Below are 20,007 nucleotides of genomic sequence, written 5' to 3' on the forward strand. Positions count from 1 at the left end.
GTTTGGTCGAATGTGATAGTTTTGCTTACAGTTTTCTTCGATTACAGGGGCGTAGTCCAGCATGAGTTTTTGCCTCAGGATAGAATGGTAAATAAGAAATACGAGTACATGCAAGTTATGCGCAATTTTTGCGAAGCAATCAGCCATAAACGCCCAGATTTGTGGAAGAATAAAAATTGCCTTTAGCACCATGATAACGCCCCTGCTCACACATCGTTACTTTTGGCCAAAAACAATGCATCAATGATGCCGCTGCCAACTTATTCCCCAGACCTGGTATCCAGTGACCTTTTCTTGTTCCCAAAACAGAAAAGCCCCAATGAAAGTACGACGCCACGCTACGATAGACGAGATAAAAACTACATCGAAAGAGGAGCTGAAATGGATCACAAAAAATCATTTTTTTAAGTGCTTCGAGTATTGGAAAAACGTTGGCACAAGTGTATAATATCTATTTTGGATTACTTCGAAGTGGACAAAATAATAAATAATTTTTGAAAAAACGCAAAAGTCGTGATACGTTTTTAACAGACCTGGTAATACCGAGTGCCGTTTTGGTCAATTTTACTTTTACTTTAAAATGTACACATTAATGTTTTTAAAAAAATCTTATATGCACAGTTAGTAAATACCTAACATGTTTACACTTAATATTCGTCGAATGAATTTTTAATAATTAAATATTACGATTGTCATTCTACCGTTTCAGGTAGGTTTTTCTATGGACACAGATTGAGCAGCGATACATTTCTTTGCTTCTCTCCTAATAAGAAACAAGATGATATTCGACACTGCATTAAACCCATCTTAAATTCCCCATACTTCCTTTCTCCCTTCATTGAGCCCAACACGCATATTCTTTTCTTACACTTTCCTCGATTACCTAAGGTTTTCCCCTCTATCACAATTTTCAACATTCCATCACCAATCTAAATCCACTGCACCCACCTTTCATACCCCCTTGGATTGCTGTCGAAAATCCTCTTACCTCCCCCATCATGCCTGGCACTTCCTCGTTTGTTTTACTTTCTGTCTAATTTACAATCTTTATCCTTTTCCACGCCTATATTTCAAAAACCTCCAATCTACGCCTATCATCCTGCTTCAATGGCCATTTTTCAGCGCAGTACAAAACCTCGATTCAAATCAAAGTTCCTACGAGTCTTATTCTTGTCGCTCGGGATGAACAGTGAAAAAGCAAAAATCATTTTTACCGAATAGCTGTGGTTTGTGAGAATGCAGATAAAATTATTGAACGTTATATTAAAATAATCTTGATTTAAAAAAAATCATCCTTGTCACCAAAATCCCAAAAAAATAAATAAACAATTTTTTGGGAATTTTTATTGGCTATGAAATTTATTTCTCAATCGCAGAAAATATATGGCATTTTTTTAAAAAGAGCATTGATAACTTAGTGTACCAAATATCTTAAGTTTCATTGCAATTTTAAGCGTAAGTTGCATAAGAGAGATTAATTATGAACAGAATATTCCTTGCTATTTAACGTCGATGAAAAGGTATATTCACATGGATATTTCTGACTACCGTAAATTACTACGTACAATTTTTGTATCTGTGGGATCGTGTGTAAATCACTTACATAGTAATCAGAATAACTTTATATTTAAACGTAATACTACTTTATAGGTCACGTAATTCACTATTTAGTTTGAGAAAAATGTATTAGGTGGTGAAATAATTAAGTTAAAAGGTTAAGCTTCTTTTGAATTTGTTGATTAAGAATATCTTAATGTTATTTAAATAAAATGTGTTAGCCTTATGTCTCGAGCGAATAAGATTGAGTGGATGGATTTTACAGACTATAAAATCACCGCAGGCACGACAATGGCAAGTCTGGTTAACTTTTTAAGGGAAGATAGATATATTTTAACCATCAATTTTGATAATACGGATGAAATCATAAAATCGAAGGGTGGTGATAACGAATTGAATGTAACAATTTCTTTATTTTCATTACCAATCCGGAAAAACCTCCGAACGCCGTTAAAGTGAAGGTTGCAATAATCCACATAATGCTTAATAAAGGTGACATTCATTACAGAATCACGTAGAGGGTGTAAAGGACGCGGAAAACGACCAACTCTGTAAAAAAAAAACCTCAAAAAACAAGTGTTTTATGTCTATGGTGTTATTTTTGGCCATCAGGTTAAAGTTATTTGAAGTTACAATTGAGTGAATGGAGGTATTTCACGAGGTACATTGTCGACTTAGTGTGCCACATAGCTTCATGTGGTATTTATCACTAAAATGGCATGCTTAGACAGCATACCATGGATTTTCCAGTGACCAATGGAATACTCTCTACGAAAGCAGAACTTGCTCATTGACGAAATAATGCTGAGGTTTTCTTATTGGTAATGGCTAAAGTAATATTAAGAACACAAGCAAATGGAACAATTGAGGGATAGAGAAAAAATATTTGCTCATATATTAATCGTACTTCAGCTATTGATATTTGATATTTTAGTACCCCGAAAGCCACCGCTAGGGTGTGTGGCAGGGGGTAAGTACTTACCAGACTAATTTTGATTCGAAAATGTATACCCCTAACTACGGTCGGAAAATGTTATTCTGATCCGCTATCGTTCGTGGAAAAAATGGCATCTCAAATCCATCTGTTCAATACTCGATCTCTCTAATTTTATTATCATGATCTCTTTTTCCGTATTACGATGGGGGTAATAATACATTTTCAACATCACTGCTAAAGAGACATCGTTCCAATTTATGCAAGAGATCACCTTTTTGTTTATCTGTAATTTAACCTATTATTCATCATATGTCATGAAAGAAATGATTTGCAAAGAGCGCATGTACTGATTTTAATGAACGGGACAAAAATACGAACAGAGCTAGAATGTAACGATAACGCGGCCAATAGGGAATTATAATTCAAGAAATGGATAATTGCTTTTGGTGTCCTTTAATTAATTACGTCAAGTGGGCATAATCAATATCTAACTGTAATGCGTGCATGATTTTCGTGTCTAGATAACAAAATCTACATGAACATTCTCATTGTAACATGTCAATGGCACATTCATTCAGGAAACTTGCAACCTCCAGTCCTCACCAGGGGAAAGTTTTGAGGGGATGGGTATTTCAACTTTCAATTGCGGAATCGCTCCGTTAGCTTGAATAATTGTATTAATTTGCACTACGCATACAATTTAATAGTCACCATATCTTAAAAAATTACCCAATTACACCTTCCTTGAGTGCACCTTATCTACACTTGGACTTTCTTCATTGCATGGGAATTCTAATTATATTGGTAATATACACGTTGCGATATGAGGCAAACTGATAAATAAACAAAGTCAGTCAAAAAAAGCCACGTTGATACAGTTGCACACACTAAATAATTCTTTTATGGCGACCCGATGTTTTTCAGACTCGTCATAGTATAAAACTGCATGTCTCTTTTTTTAGCTCTTTTGCAAATTCTCATGCAACTCTTTTTAGCTTCAAGTCCCACCAGAGTTCCATTCGAAATATGCATATCTCAAAATCGTTGCATCTATTGAAAAGTATTTCTCCTGATGGAAGTTTTATAGGAAATTTCCCAAAAATATTTCAGCTAATCATACACGTCATCCATTTTGAATGTCAAATATCGGCTATTTGGGTATTATACGAATAAAAATGTAAAATATTTGACGTTTCATGCCATATTATCTACATCTTGTCGTCAACTCGGCGGTGTAGGAAGTCGTAGACATTGTTTACTCATCGATTCGACCACGAAAATGTCTGAATTATGTTATGGAAATAATCTCTGGGTTATTTATCACTTAATACATCTTTCTCATTAAAATATATTATCTCCGGAGTAAATTTATGGAATTTGCATAGCATATTGAAATGAAATGAACTGATGATTACGTTCAACGTCGAAACCTCATGTCGTGTTTTTTAAATGAAGTGTGTAGTATAACAAAGTTAAATATTTCATTTCATTTCGATATCATTCTTACAAGTAAATATTTTAAAATTTTACTGACCTGTAGTTATTTCTAAACTATTGCTTGTAAAATCCGACTCATTTGCGTATGACAATGCAAAATAACAAGATAACCCCATGCATAGGAAGAAAAACTTGACTGCACAACTCGGAGAACTCATTGCCTGTTAAAACAATTGTAATTGGTTATCAGGGCGGATAGAAATGCAACATACAATCTTTGCGCGACTTTTTTGCTAAAAACATTTGAAACATACTATTAAGTATATATAATTTTGCTTACTAAGGCTGCAGAATTTGGTCCTAAGGTCCAAGGGAACCGACGCCGTAAGCTTGCACCTTTGCTGTTGACTAAATGTACTGTGACTTCTCGAAGGCGATTCGATGGAATAAAGGGGAAACTCTTAAGTATTTGCTATATATGTCTTTGCTTAAAAAATAAATCAAAATGATCCGCCTTGCAGTTGACAAAACTGGATGTGGTTTCTAGGAGATTTAGTACGCAATTAGCTGACTGGAGGCTCTTAGGTATAATTTAGCGCCACCCTGTAATTTAAAAGAAGTGGATAAGTAGCAGAAGGGGCGATGCATTAGCGTTTTTCCGAAATTAGTTCAAGCAGGAGGTCAGCCCAAAGTCAAAACTCATGTACCATGCTTTACTTAATAACCGACTATCATCAAATACCCGCTGCCACTGCATTGGGAGATCGTTAAAAGAACGATAAACTACCAACTAAATACATACCACGATGTTTTCTTCAATAATGTCAACGAGAAAATTCCTTTAGCGTAGGAATTTAAAATGAAACATTGTGAAGTAGCAATGCACCTTACGTCAAATTGACAACAACATGACTGATTCATTTGTTTCTGGGCATTGCATTCAGACAAGTCTTAAATATTGTCCCTATTAGAAAGAAGTGGGGTAGATAAAAAGATACCATAAGTAAGAGATAAACTGGTTGGCTTCATATATATGACCATACTTAGTTTTAGTTATAGTTTATATCTTTAGTTTTTTTAATCCTAAGTGGCAATTGAATTGCATACCGCTTGGTTTGGCTTTTCATTTTTCCCTAAATGATTTCTCATGATTAATGTGCTTTTTTCTACAAGAACGCAAAGATGCAATATTTCTTCAATTCTTCAAACTGATGTAGTAAAACGACACCGGTCGATTAATAAATAAATATCTTTTGGAAAACTGTAATCGTTTGCTCATTATTATTTGCAATTTTTAATATCAATATCTTATTTAATTATTTTGTAAAACTAAGAATTAATAAATTCAGCCCATTTAACTCTCATGTATAAAAGCGGCGATAGAAAGAAACCAATCAATTAAAATTCATTTAGCATCGATCTCTTGTCAAATATTAGAACATTTTGTTGCCAGTACCATTATGAGATTTGTTCTAACTCCGAGAAATTCACTATTTCTCGATAGTAGGAAGACGCGAGGGTAATCCCATAAGTACGCGGACCAAACAAAGAAAATACAAACATTTTGGAAGAAATGTATTTATTTTTAAACATAATCCCCTTTCAGCTCTATACTTTCCCCAGCGATTTTCAATAAGTTCGATACCCTTTTTTTTATAAGAACTGTATTGCTCCTCAAAATAGTCATTAACTGCCGACATCACTTCTTCACGATAGGAAAATCTTTGGTCAACGAGCCATTTTTTTCAAGTTTGCGAACATAAAATAATCCGAGGGGGCTAAATCTGTCGAATAGGGTGTATAAGGTGGCAATTAAATTTTGATACATGAATTTTGGCCATTGCAGTAACGAATTTGTGAGCTGGTGCATTGTCTTGATGAAACAAGACTTTCTTCTTAGCCAAATGCGGCCGCTTTTGCTTGATTTCTTTGACAAAATAAGGGTATTCGCCCGGTAGGTTCGGTAGAGGGGTTCCCACTCAGGCGTACTTTAGTTTAGTCACCTCCGGGCATGCGCTGTGACCGGAGGTGGATTTTTGTGACGTGTGATTGTTTGTGGTATCGTCGAGTCAGCATGGAGAGCACCGTCAAGTAACGCAACGCTGTGACGTTTTGCGTTATACTCAGGATATCCGCGTCGGAGACCCTTGAACTCATTAAACAGGCTTATGGAGATGATACCTTAAGCCGTACAAGAGTTTTTGAGAGGTACAAAATGTTTAAGGAAGGTCGGGAGCTCGTCGAAATGAGCACCGCGTCGGACGCCCGACGACCGCTCGAACCGATGCTCATGGGGCCAAAGTGAAAAAAGTTTTGGACTCTAACAGGCGTTTAACCCTCGCCCTTATCAGTGAAGAGACCGGCCTTTCAGTCGGAACCGTCCACACCATTGTAACAGAGGGTCTTGCGATGAAGAAAGTGTGCGCGAAGCTGGTGCCGTGAGTCTTGGGCGAGGAACAAAAACTGTCGCGGGTGGAAATATCGCAAGAAATGTTGGACTGCGTCCAGGAAGATGAAGATTTTCTTGACAGCTTTATTACCTCAAAGGGTAGCTCAAAAGAAGCTCAAATAATATCGGTTCTAGTCCACCGAGGCGGTTCAAGCGGCGACGACAAAGGCTCTCAACAGTATTCCGGAAACCGACTTCCAGTGGGCTTTTGACGAGTGGCAGACGCGCCGAACAAAGTGTATCGATGTATTTTGAATGATTATTAAGCAATTGTAATGATAACTGGATTAAACTTGGATTTTTGCAGCCAGTCCCGATACTTATATGTACGGACCCTGTACATACCGGAATAATTGTTACCCGAGCATGACCCTACCGCGGTCGAACAATGTTATTATGATCCGTTATCGTTTCAAGAAAAAATGCGATCATTGCTATGATAAACTTAGCAGCGTATCCAAAATATTAGAGCACTCTCTTTACATACGATTTTGAAGGTGTAGATTGGCACAAATTTATTGGCTTTGCTTGCGGTTTTATTCAATTTTACGGGTGATGACCTAGCACCCCCCGTCACACGCCCTTGTGGTGGCTTGCGGGGTATTATGTAGATACAGAATAAAAAAGTTTGTTTTTAAAATTCAACTATGCATCGTATATGCGTTATATCCCCTATTATTTGTTTCCCCTCATAACTGATTACTTACTATCTATTTTTTCAATTCACTATGTATTATTATATAAATCCGATTAATATGGCATGTATTCGGTTCAGCAATATCCACGTACTTATATTGCAATAAATCTGATCAAAAATACTGTTGCTGTTGGATGCAGCCAATCTAAGACTAGGCAAGATAAGTTTCCCAATTATTCTGGATATTTTCTATTTAAGAAGCGTAAATTCCATTTTTCTACACAACATGCGTCCAATACTTAGTCAGGAAGAGAATTCTTAAAAGAGAGACCATTTTGCCGAAAACAGGTACAGCTCTCTGGTCGAATGACAATTTTTATGCAGGTACATATTTTTTACGATTACCAATCATACTTTCGTGGGAGAAAACAAATTACGGGCGGCATCTGATTGATTCTGATGAGAAATGGAGGTTTTATGGGAAATGGACTTTACAAATTTAAATAATCTAGTCAAATCCTCATGCTTATTTTTTCATTGTGAAATGATTTTGCTTTCTTAATAAATATTGAAACTATTTAATTCATCCTATTCTTTTTGTTTCCTGGTTGCATGAAATTAAATCGTCACATCTATTATTCATGATATTTTTTTTGATATTTGGACGTCCGAGTAAATGATATTTTCTCCTAAAATTAACTGTCCCCTTTTCTCGTATTCCTGAGGACGAAAGACTGAGTGTCCCACCCTTAGAATGTATAAGGACTTGGAATAAGTATTGAGCCCATTCCAAACGACATGAGTGTACTAAACTTAACTATTAAAGACTAATTTCATGAAACGATAACCTGCATAGTTTATCAGTCCCTGGTGGTAAATAACGCTAAGGGTGATAAGGTAGAGTCCATGCTGTAGATATAGAATTGGAGTAGCTAATTTCTTAATTTTCCTCAGCTAATTGCGAGTGGCTCGAAAATAATATAAGCGGGTCAAGTGACTTAAAATAATTGGCTTTAAGAGTACTTTCAATCACCGAAAATGAAATGTCGTAATTGGAAGTTTGAGGAGGCACACTGATGGCCTTAGCGAATTCATTATATTTATATATTATATTTTGGTCCGGCGTCACCTATTTAATGGCTTCAAGTTTAAAGTTTTGTCTCCTTTATAAATATTTACAACATTGAAAAATACTAACGTAATATACTCAATATAAAACACCATCCGTCTTTAGGGTACGACTTTTACTGAAATAAACAAAACAACCAGGTGTTTATAAATATAATGGAAACTTGTTTTTAACATTAACCTACATATAATCTGCAAATTACAGGGTTCGTCCGGAAAATAAGTGTACTGATTTTTTCCCGCCGCTCCAGGCGCGCCCAGCACCGCTCTGACGGGCTGCGATTGGAGGGGGGTATGTTGGCAAGCGACGCTGAAAATGGCAGTCGGCTCTGAGCTGTGGTGTAGTGAGGAGCTCTGTTAACGCGAACCTCCACGCTCGACCCACGTCACGGAGCGCGATGCCGAAGTTTTTGGAGCAGCGTTATTCCATCAAATTTGCGGTAACGCTTGGGAAATCGTCTACCGAAACTGTCGGCATGATTAACCAGGCTTACGGGGATCAGCCATGTCCAGAAACATGATCTTTCGGTGGCACAAGATGTTCGTGGAGGGCAGAGAAGAGGTCGACGACGAACCACGGCCTGGACGCCCATCAACGACACTCACCGACGAAAATGTGCGAAAAGTTCGCGATGTACTGAACTCTGATCGTCGTCTTAGTGTTCGGATGATAGCAGAGCAGTGTAATGTGCCAAAAACAATAGTGCACGAGATTAAAAACATCTGGCGAGCGATCAAAAACATCTGGCGGCTGCATCACGACAATGCGCCGTCTCACACCGCGCTTGTCGTGTCGGACTTCTTGGCCAAGCACGGCGTGGCAACGCTGCCGCACCTGCCCTACAGCCCGGACTTGGCACCACCGGACTTCTTTCTGTTCCCGAAGATAAAGAGGAGTTTGAAAGGAACGCGATACGGGACTTTGGACGCCGTCAAAGAGGCCGTGACGACGTGTCTTCGAGAGGTTCCCAATGATGCCTTCGCGGGAGCGTTCCAGGAATGGGAACGCCGCTGGAACAAGTGTATCGACTCACAAGGGTCCTATTTTGAGGAATATTAGCTTATGATATGTAAAAGTGTAATACATTTTTTTTCCTGAGCTCAGTACACTTATTTTCCGGACGATCCCTGTATTAGCAAATATTATGAATTAGCCAAAGTGATCTAAGAATGTGGAATTTCAGATGAACAGTAACGCATCAAGAAAGTAATTTTCTATGAAACTATTCTTTTGAAAGGATAATTATATTAGATTAATATCGATTATAATTAAAATTCCCCGAAAACTTGAGGCAAAAAATTGGATCCACTGATTGCATCCAAACTTACGATTGCAAGCACACCACTAATAATTTAAAGATGTGGAATGAAGTGAAAATCAATATTTTCCTCTGGCATGCTCAGCAAAATCCTCGAATACACACGTGGACCCCTCTGTGGATGTGGAATCATTATTCTTTATTTTGGGATAATGTTCCTTTAGATTCTGACAGATTTTGTGAGTGTCAAGGAAGCAAGTTGTGATAAGGTTGAGACTCTCAGGGCGGTGCCTTTTGATCCAAGGAATGTGCAGGGTTTGTTCCAAAAATAAGCAGCATTTTTTTCCTTTGTCTTTTACGACACAAAAGGCGATATCCACATTAAATCTTATAATTAATAATTATATATATAATAATAAATATATATATAATAATTAATAATTGAAATCTTATAATAATTACAGCAAATAACAGCTAAAATGCTTATTTCACGCAGCAGCTGCTGGACCCCGGCACCCACCGTGAATTCTGCTTTCCTGAGCCGGAAACTCACCTCCCGAGCCGTTTACGCCCTAGGCATATATACCCGAATTTGCCAACATGGCCGCGTGGCATATATTAAGTGGGGGGCACGGCCCGAGAGGGCTTGTCGGCCAGGTTTGCAGCGGTACCTACCTACCGCTGTTCATATACATTTGTACAAGAATTGTGTTAAGGGTGAATATTACCCCTCTCCCTTTTTGCAGGGAGAAGACAGTACAAGAATTATCGATAAACATATTATTTTGGCATTAACAATGTCGAAATGTTTAAAAAAATCGAAAGTTAGTCGTAGTCCTTCTGATGCTGCGAAGCACTCGCTGGCGTTTATGGATGATAGTTCCGGGATGGGGAATGAATGTTCTAGGCTCCATTGGGGTATGGCTACGTCGCCTTGAGTCGGCGTTGCGTCGGTAAACACGTCGATCTCTTCTGTGGCTCGGATCAGTGCTACTTTTCGGTTGAAAATTTCACTCTCTGGCAAATGGTTTCACCATGTGATGTCACGCCGGAACATTTGGGTGATGAGGAAAGTGGGTAATCTGAGGATCTATGCTACCCAGGAAAGGAAACCGGCCGCTTTCGGAATATCAATGGCGCGAAGCCTGGGAATGATGGGAATTACCGTATGCACCCTGCGTACGTACCACATAGCTTACCCCCCAGGTTTGTGTCTCAGAGGCAGAGACTAAACATTAAGTTTCACGTGGAAGTCCTCGGAATATAGCAGAAAAGAGTGCAACGCGCCAGGGAGGAGAGAATTGCAACCTGGAGGCTGCACCACGGTCCCACACAGCCTTCCTCAAAACCGCAACACCATCCTACAGCCCAGATGTGGCGCCGCCGAATTCCTCTTTGCTTTCAAGATTATATAGGAGCTCTAATGGAACCCATTTTGGAACTCTGGACGACGTCAAAGAGGCCATGAAGAAGTTCTTTAACTTGGTTCCCCGTCGATTCCTTCCAGGAAGCGTACCGCGACTGGCTGGTCGCGGTATGACGATCCACATGAGTGCTATTTTGAAGAATTTTAATAATTTGTGTTTTGATCTGCTTTATATTTTTTCTCGAAATCATTCTACTTATTTTTGGAACAGACCATGTGGGAAAAGAATCGCGTTCCCATTGCCTTAAAATTATCATTTCACTTATTTCATTTTCTACAATTGAATAGAAAAATAATTATTTATTATTAGGTAATCTACCGGTTAAGGTAGGTTTTTGGATGGACACAGCTACTAAAATAAATATTTTGTGACTCCAAACAAAATACAAAATCCAGCATACTACTCTGAATCAGATCCCTCTTCATCTCTGAGTACTTCCTTCCTCCCTTTACCACGTCCAGCAACCCTACCCTGTTCCTTCCCATTCCTCGTTTTGCTAACATTCTCCCCTCTATTACAGTCTTCAAAATCCCACTACCGATCAATACGCCCCTTATCCATTTTTCCTCCCTCCATAGGATTTCTCCCAACAAACCCCTCTCTTCGCCCACCATACCAAGTACTTACTCATTTGTTTTCTTCTCCCTCCATTTCACCTTCTCCATTCTTCTCCGCGCCAACATTTCAAAAGCTTCCAATCCACGTCCATCCTCCTGTTTCAATGACCACGTTTCCGCGCCGTAATCTTTACTTCCCTTTTCCATCTCTCGCTTCATATTCTCCACTTTCCCTGTCCTCATCATTGTCCTAACATTCCACCTTCCTATTCTTACTAATTTGGTTTTCTTCTCCTGCGTCTTCTGTCTTACTGCTGCCGGTTTTCCCTTGCAAGGTTTTCGTGGGATGATGACCGCGGAAGCCTTACCTCCCCCGCTGCCGGGCACGACACACGGCCGATTGGGCCGAGCCCCGTAGTTGCCAGGACTCATACCTGTAATCTCTTTAGTGACCATCATATTAATCTTGGGGATGATAATTGGGGTGGTTTCCCGTTGCCTTCCTCAAGAAATATAATACTGAGAGATTAAAGATTCGAGATGATTGATGAAATTCAGACCGTAAATTACATTATATTATTTACAAGTTAGAAAAAATAAGCTCTGTGAGGGTGTTTTAAAAAGTATCTGAGATGCTGGATTTTGAATGCAGCTATAAACTCTTGAAGGACCAAGAGTAAATAAATCAAGTGGCAAGTTATTTGTTCTACAAATTAAGTAGCTTTAGGCGTGATATGGTGGAATTCAAACATAATGAAGTACTGATCGAAGCACTTTTCCACTTCATAAAATCTTTAGTTTAACGACCTGGTTTCGATGAGTTACATCCTCATCAGGTCACCTGATGATGTAATACATCGAAACTCGGTCGTAAAATAAATTTTATCAAGTGAAAAAGTTCTACGATCAGTTTTTTATTAGTTGTGCCACATTTACTATATTATTGTCTTGTATATTCAACGATTCCCGGAGCTTTATTACAATACCCTTATTTCTAAATGGCATTTCTCTTTGCTTTAGTTACTCTCCGTGGCAATGGCCAGAGTTGAGTGTCCGCAGTTGATAGGCAATTATTTAAGTATCTTTATGACTTTGTACTTCCCGAAAGTATCGATTATATCAAGAACTGCACCTCTTTATGGCCACTTCTCCTTTTATCAACATACATTAATTACCAGGTTGAAATGACCAAGATTTCTCCATTATTTTCAAAAGAAACCTGCCAGAAGTCAAAGACAATTCAGTTGGAAACAGCAGCATATGCTTTTGTCCTCGTCTCCACTGTATCATTGGAACAGAAGTTTTAATTATATTACTGATAAAGAAACTTTATAATATCACTTCAATTTTTACGGCGTCTTTAAAATTAACATCGTATATCATTCACACTAATCTTGATGATAATTTCTTCCAACAAATTCCATCCGATATTTGAGCTGAGTATTTTATGGTATCCTCTTCTGCATGCAAATACCAGTATGTTCTTACATTACCCTGTCAACAGCAAGCTTCGAACTTGGACATACATCTTGTATAAGTGGCATAAGGTTTGGAGTAGTTTTAAGTCTTTCATTAGCGTATTGAGCGTACAGACGACAGACCCAATATTTAAAATCCTTACCTCCAACGAGCATTTGAAAACCAAAGCCGGTCGAAAAATTGGATCTAAAATCATAATACTATTAATGTACCATTAAAATAAAATACTCAATTATTAAAATTTCGGATTCATACGACAATTTTCAAGAATGACTTTCATCTCTCTTATGTAACCATGTAAGATCTGGAATATTACACTGAATCACTATGTCATATAAACTTCAGCTATGAAAATGGATCCTGTGGTCCCAGAGAAAGGGGACGACATTTTTGGGAGTGCAAAAATACTAGATTTCTTTCGGAGTTTAATGCATTGGTATTTGCTAGGTAATACAAACTACACCAATAACAACTGCCGTTTTTAAATACTAACATCTATGCTTTCACCCAATCTCTGCGTAAGTATTAAATAAATAAATATCTGCGTAATTATATCCCGATGGTTTGACTAATAGCCCAGAGCCGCTATAGCAACCCCTTTCGAGATTTGTCATGAAAACGGGTTTTAACCTGGGGTTGGCGGAAACCATTGTAAGTATGATATACCATTTTTTACCTTCAGCACTCTCTCCTTCATTCCGTCTGGCATGCCTAACCTGTTCCTTACTTTCCTCCGCTTTCCCAACGTTCTCTAAGCTTTGAATCTACGCTCGTTTCATACCACAACGACCGAGTCATAAAAAACTTCGCCCCGACTCAGGTCCATTGCAAAATCTTCGCAATCTAACACTAATATTTTTTACACTGGGTAAATACTTAGGGAGAACACAATGTCCTCTTTAAGTTGCCCATTTTAACCTGAAAACCTTCCCAGATTTCTAAAATATTTTAACGTTCATGCTTTAATGTGTAATCTGTTTTGTTTCTCATGAATCTCACAATGTTCGTTTTATTATGTTTTATACCCATTCAAAATATCAACGGTGACTGCAATCCATTGATTGATTCCTCAGCTAAATATTGATTCTACAGCGTTGAGTTTCTCGCCTACCATCACTCTTGCATCGCCTCTGTGCTATTTATATGTACAGTGCTACCTACATTCTGGCTCTTTTCTCCCTGTGATTTTTAATATTCCTTATTTCTAAGGCTTTTGATCACAGTCAATGAGTTTTCATGACTTGAACGCTTTGCAATATTCTTTCAACCAATTAAATTTTTTCATGTATCCGTTTTTTGTTTCCACTCAAATCTAATATCTTAATGTAACCAAGCTAGTTAAACGGAATTATATCAGATATGTCAAGTTCTGCTGCATCTAGTCTTTATTCCATCATGAACCATTCATGCCTATCGTTATTTCCCCTGTCTTTACTACGAACGTATCTCTTTACTTCATACCTAATGAATTTCATTGATTTTTATGATAGTATTTTTATTAATCCTCGATATCCTAGCATTTACATATAGAAAAAACCTTAATTATTCTAATATTTATGCTAACCGTGACATATTTAAGTTTTATCCATTCCCGAATATCCCGGGGGATCACCATTCAATAACACGTTTATATTTGCTTCAATAGAAAAATTCAATTTTTAATATGTTCCATTATTTCCGGCCGGAATTTGCATAAGTTTTTATCATGTCCTCTATTTGACCAGCATTCTGCAAATATTATGAGAAGATATGCAATTGCATCTATTTGTTCGATCATTTTGCTTTTTACAATCACTGTGCTATCATTCAACACATTCTCCTTGTCAAGCACTTATACTTTCGTCATTGATATATTAACCCTCGATTACATTCTTTGTCACCTCAATGATTATTTTCAGTTCTCCCTATGATCTTTAGGGTCTCTTAGGTAACTTTAACCTTACGTCATTGGCGTACATGATGCCCGATTAATCCGTTTAGAATTTATAATTTTTAGTAACTGGTTATTACATGTCTGATTACGAAAACTGCATAATTTCAACACCCTTCTATCTCTATGGAAGTTTACCGAGAAACGTAACAGTTTCAGGCTTAACTTTGTGGAATTCCCTCATGATGAGGTACGGGAAAGAAACTTTGCACTTCCACATAAAGACTTATTACTTCACACGGCCATGGTTTCAAAAAATGGTCATGAATAATGTTTCCACTCGTAGATAGACTGGCTCCAAGAGGGGAGGAAGATAGGGGGAGTAAGGGAGTGGGGGTAGGTTGAGTGCTGGTGCAGCAACCTTGCAGTAAGCTAGGGGAGGGGGAGAGTATTTATTCGATGGTTTCTGGCTCAAATTTGCGGAATTTCCATGTTCATTAAATGAAGAACACAATGCATCCCTCCGCCGTTCTTAGAAAGAACAGATAGCAGTAACTTCACAGCAGACATTCTCCACGTAGAAATGAAAGGACGCAGTTTGAATGCTTTGGAGGAGTTTGGCAATCCCTTCAGTCTTACAGGTTTGAGGTGGTCAATGAAACATTATACCTCTCCCGTTCCCCCTCCTAAAATTACTAAAGGACTCTTATATCCTTCCGAGCAAACCCCACCCCCACCAAGGCAGTAATGACCATCCACCGTCCTCTAATGAAGGTCAAACTATTGCGGACAAACACCCTCCTCATTAAATGAAGAACAAAACGTTTTTTTTCGCTGTAACCCACCTTAGGTGGGTGGTAAACGACGCCTAGCAGAATTTTTTGTAGGTTGAAGGTAACCTTTAAGAATGAAAACTCAGGTCTTACAGTAAATGGAAGAACTTTTTGATATAATTTTGAATGAGAGACCTTTTCTCACGTAAACACCTATGCCTCCACCGCCCTTACCGATACGATCATGTCGATTGCTGTAGAAGTTGTTGCCAGGGATGTCGACAGACGTGGTAGGCATAAGAGGCTAAGGCCAAGTCTCAGCGATGGAAATTGCATGAGCGTCATTCGCAGGTAGAAGTTGGCACAATTCGTCAAGATGTGCAGAGAGACTTTGGGCGTTGAGGTGAATTATTTGAAAAGAACGAGGGTGAGATCTATAAATGTTGAATAAGATTAAGTGAAAGCTACGGAAATTGCTTTATGGTAGATATCGTTCACGTAGATCAATAAATAAGAGGAAAAACTACGAGATGTGTTTGTAACTCCAAGTTGGAAAGAGACAAATTCCGGTGCGAGAGGGTTTAGGAATCTGTGGCGGCCTTCAGGGAAGAATTCTGGTGCAAAAGGGTTTAGGGATGAAAAGGTTTGCTGAAATCGGCACCGTTATTTTATGAGTAGTTGGGTAAGATTAACAAAAGAATGGAGAGCGAGGCAAATGATTACTGCCCAGTTCAGGCATGACAATGGGGATGATTAGTGACAGTTCAGGCAAGGAAGAGGCACGTGTGATGCTCCTGGAATAATGAGATCACTAATCGAGAGGAGTATAGAATACAACCAGGAGGTATTTGCCTGTTTCATAGATTTCGAAAGAGCATTTGATAGATTGAATTGGGAAAAACTGATGAGTATATTGCAGAAAATAGGAATAGATCGGAGGGAAAGGAGGCTAATCCGCTACCTGTACATTTCTCAGACTGCTCAGGTTCGAGTGGGGAACGGGGAGGTCGGATGGGCAGTATTAAGAAGAGGTGTACGGCAGGGTTGCCCATTATTACCGTTGCTATTCAACCTGTGTGTAGAGGAAATGATTAAAGAGGCATGAGAAGAACTGGAAGTAGGAATGAAAGTGGGCGGAGAATTCGTAAAATCAGTTAGGTTTGCTGATGACCGAGCTTTAGTTTGTCAGTCAGTCAAGGGGTTGCAAGAATTGCTAAATGCACTGGAAACTCAGTACAATAAGTATGACATGACAATATATGTAAACAAAATGAAGGTAATGCGTTTATTCAAAAAGAGAAAGGCTAAGCTAAATATCAAAATAGAAGTTCATAAATATGATTAGGTAAAACAGTTGGCCTATTTTAGGAGACTTATTAAATGGCCAAATTATTAGAAAAAAAGTACTAAAAATTGCGTTAGGCAAGGAATATTTCACAAAAGGTTGGCAGTTGAAGACAGGGACGTTGAGTATGGATGGTAAGAAAAGGCTCGTCAAAACCTTGGTTCGAAGCATGGTTGTATACGACACAGAAACATGGTTATTGAAGCAGGATAATAGGCGTATATTAGAGGTTTTTGAAATACTGGTGTGGAGAAGAATGGAGAACGTGAAATGGGCCGAAAGGAAAACAAATGAGGGAGTGCGACGTTTGTGGGAGGTGGCGAGCAATTTTTGGGAAAATCAAAATGATGCAGAAAAGATGGAAGCGGATCGTTTTGAATGACAATGGGATGTTGAAGACTGTTAAAAGGAGAATGTTGCGAAAAGGAAGAGCTATGAATCAGACAGGTATGTTGAACGGAATGAAGGAAGGGAGGAAATATATGGAGTTGAAGAGGGACTTATTGAAGGGTAAGATGTTTGGTCGTAATTTGCTGGGAGTTACAAAAGAATTGTTTGGTAGCTTGTGAGCATTTAACACCTAATTTTACCGGTAGATTACCTGCAATATATATATTATTATTATAAGGTAATCTACCGGTTAAGGTAGGTTTTTGGATGGACACAGCTACTAAATAGAACATTTTGTGAATCCTAAAAAAGCACAAAATCCAGCATTCTGCTCTATATCAGGTCTCTCTTCATCTCTGAGTACTTTCTTCCACCCTTCATCCCGTCCAACGTCCCTATCCTGTTCCTTCTCTTTCCTCGTTAGGCTAACATTCTCCCCTCTATTACAGTCTTCAACAATCCACTACCGATCAAAACGCCCCTCATCCATTTTTCCTGCCTCCTTAGGATTTCTCCCAACAAACCCCTCTCTTCGCCCACCATAGCAAGTACTTCCATATATGTATATTTCTTTAAACGTCAAACGAAATCAATCAAAATATGAATGTTTTCACGTTGATACCGGTCATATTTATAGATTACTAATGCTGTCTGTGAGTTTGGCTGCGTTGAAATATGGGCAGGCAATTTTGACTCTCTATGAGGGTATTATTTACTCTCTATCTACTCTCCTTTAACATCGTTTTACGTTCATTTTAAATTCTTTTGATCACTTACCTCTTGCACATTTTTATTCTTAAATATTTTAAATATTCCAACGAGGGACAATATTAGCAGAAATTCGTTCCTTGGAATACGTTATAAATATATTGAAATTCTCTGCGATTAATTAGTTAAGCTTATGTGTATCTAATTCGACATATTTCCCTGGAAGTTACACACGTGCTATTGGCATTGTAGGTATCATGCCTTTACTTACTGTGTCTCCTGAGTGATTACCTCTGTTGCTATACATTTATCACGAGAAAATATTTCCTTACTACAACTTTCAATTAGATATAGTTAAAATAATAAGTAATAAAATTAATAACTAGTAGTGTAAGGAATTTTTAATAGCGTACAAATAAGAAAAAGCGATGTCAGTGAAAATAATTTGGAAGCACAATAATATCAATTTTCTCCCATTGTAATTTTTTATTCGAGATTGTTTAAATAATACATTGAATACATCTAGCAAAGTACATAATTACAAAAAAGCATACCCTAGCGGGATCAATTTCATGAATCATGGTTTTGGCATTCTTGAATTTCCCATTTGAGAATGAAAAAATATGTATATTTTGTGACAATCGGTGATAGCCTCTCATAATTTTAAATAATAGCGTAAAAAAGGTAAAAATTTTTAATTGATAAGAAATATTAAATGCATTAGTATTTTTGTCACTCTGAGGTGAGTGCAAAAACCTTTTTCTTTCTGAAGTTCGGGAAGTAAATTTGGTTTTGTAGCTCACGTTAAGAATACATTTGGCCAGCAACTTTCTATCGGGTAGCTAGTGAGATTAAATCAAGTTAATTTTCCCCACCAATTTCTCATTAAATGAATCAGATATTGTGGTAAATGGAATTGAAATCCTTGCCTTCGCCTAATTTCCAAATTTTTCATGTTGAACATAGAGGGCTAGTAAAATATGCCTCCAGTAAATGAGGAAAATAGATCATATAGATGGATTTAGATTTATAATTGTAAAAGAAAGTCTTTAAATAATATGTTTAAAGGAATAAGCAACTATGTTTGCGTTGCTTAGTAAAAAGTCTTAGTAAAAAGAGACCTTTCAGACGTGGTATGGTGGAGTGTCATGATTAATTAAAAATTGGAAAATTTTTGTTCATTAATGGTTCATAAAACCTCACCAACATTTACGATTTAAAACATTAGGTGACAAATAAAAAAATAAACACAAAAATGAATTCTAAGTGTTAAAATGTCATTTTATATGTATATATATATATTGCAAATTACATGTTTTTGATAGTGTTTCATGGAATCAGCCGTGTCAAATGCATGTTTCTTGACAAATATTTCCGATTAATGAAACCAGGGTAGGAAAACTATTAAAATGATGTAAAAATAATTGTTTCTGAATAGCAAAAAGAAAACATTTTAAACTAAACACATAAAATGTAAAGGTTCCGGGATTTACTCCGCGCTTGTCCATATTTCTGGGACGACAATCTCGTCAGCATTGAAGTCGGCGTCTTCAGGTTAGAAGTGATTGGTCCCCAGAAGACTTAGATCTTCAATATCCGCACACCACGGAAACCTTCACAAGGAATAAAAAAATATCTTTTGCAAATTAAGAATTTTATGAAAATATAATAATTTTTTATGAATAAGTTTTTTGTTTTAAAAGTGTTACTGAATTAGTTGATGATATTAATGTCACCAAAGTTATCCTTAAAGTTTCCCATTAAGGGATTTGTCTCTTTCATCATCTCAAAGTCTTGGAATAGATATTTCCAAGTGGGGAAAATCTTGTATCCATCTACACGCTTGAACTTATATTGATGATTTTTATTTTGATTTATAGATCCTCTTTTACAGAACCTGAAGAGCAATTTACCAGCTGTTTTTTCTTACCAAAAGCAATATTATGGCTGGAACCGTAGCTTCAATATGTTCAGTGCTGTGCTGAATTTCTTCAACGTCGATTCTCTATTGTCCTTTCGTGTTCCTGTCAACGACAAGTGGTGAAACGTTTCAC

Source organism: Hetaerina americana, unplaced genomic scaffold (assembly GCF_022747635.1).
Source record: "Hetaerina americana unplaced genomic scaffold, ioHetAmer1.1.p SCAF_10, whole genome shotgun sequence".
Lineage (NCBI taxonomy): Eukaryota > Metazoa > Arthropoda > Insecta > Odonata > Calopterygidae > Hetaerina > Hetaerina americana.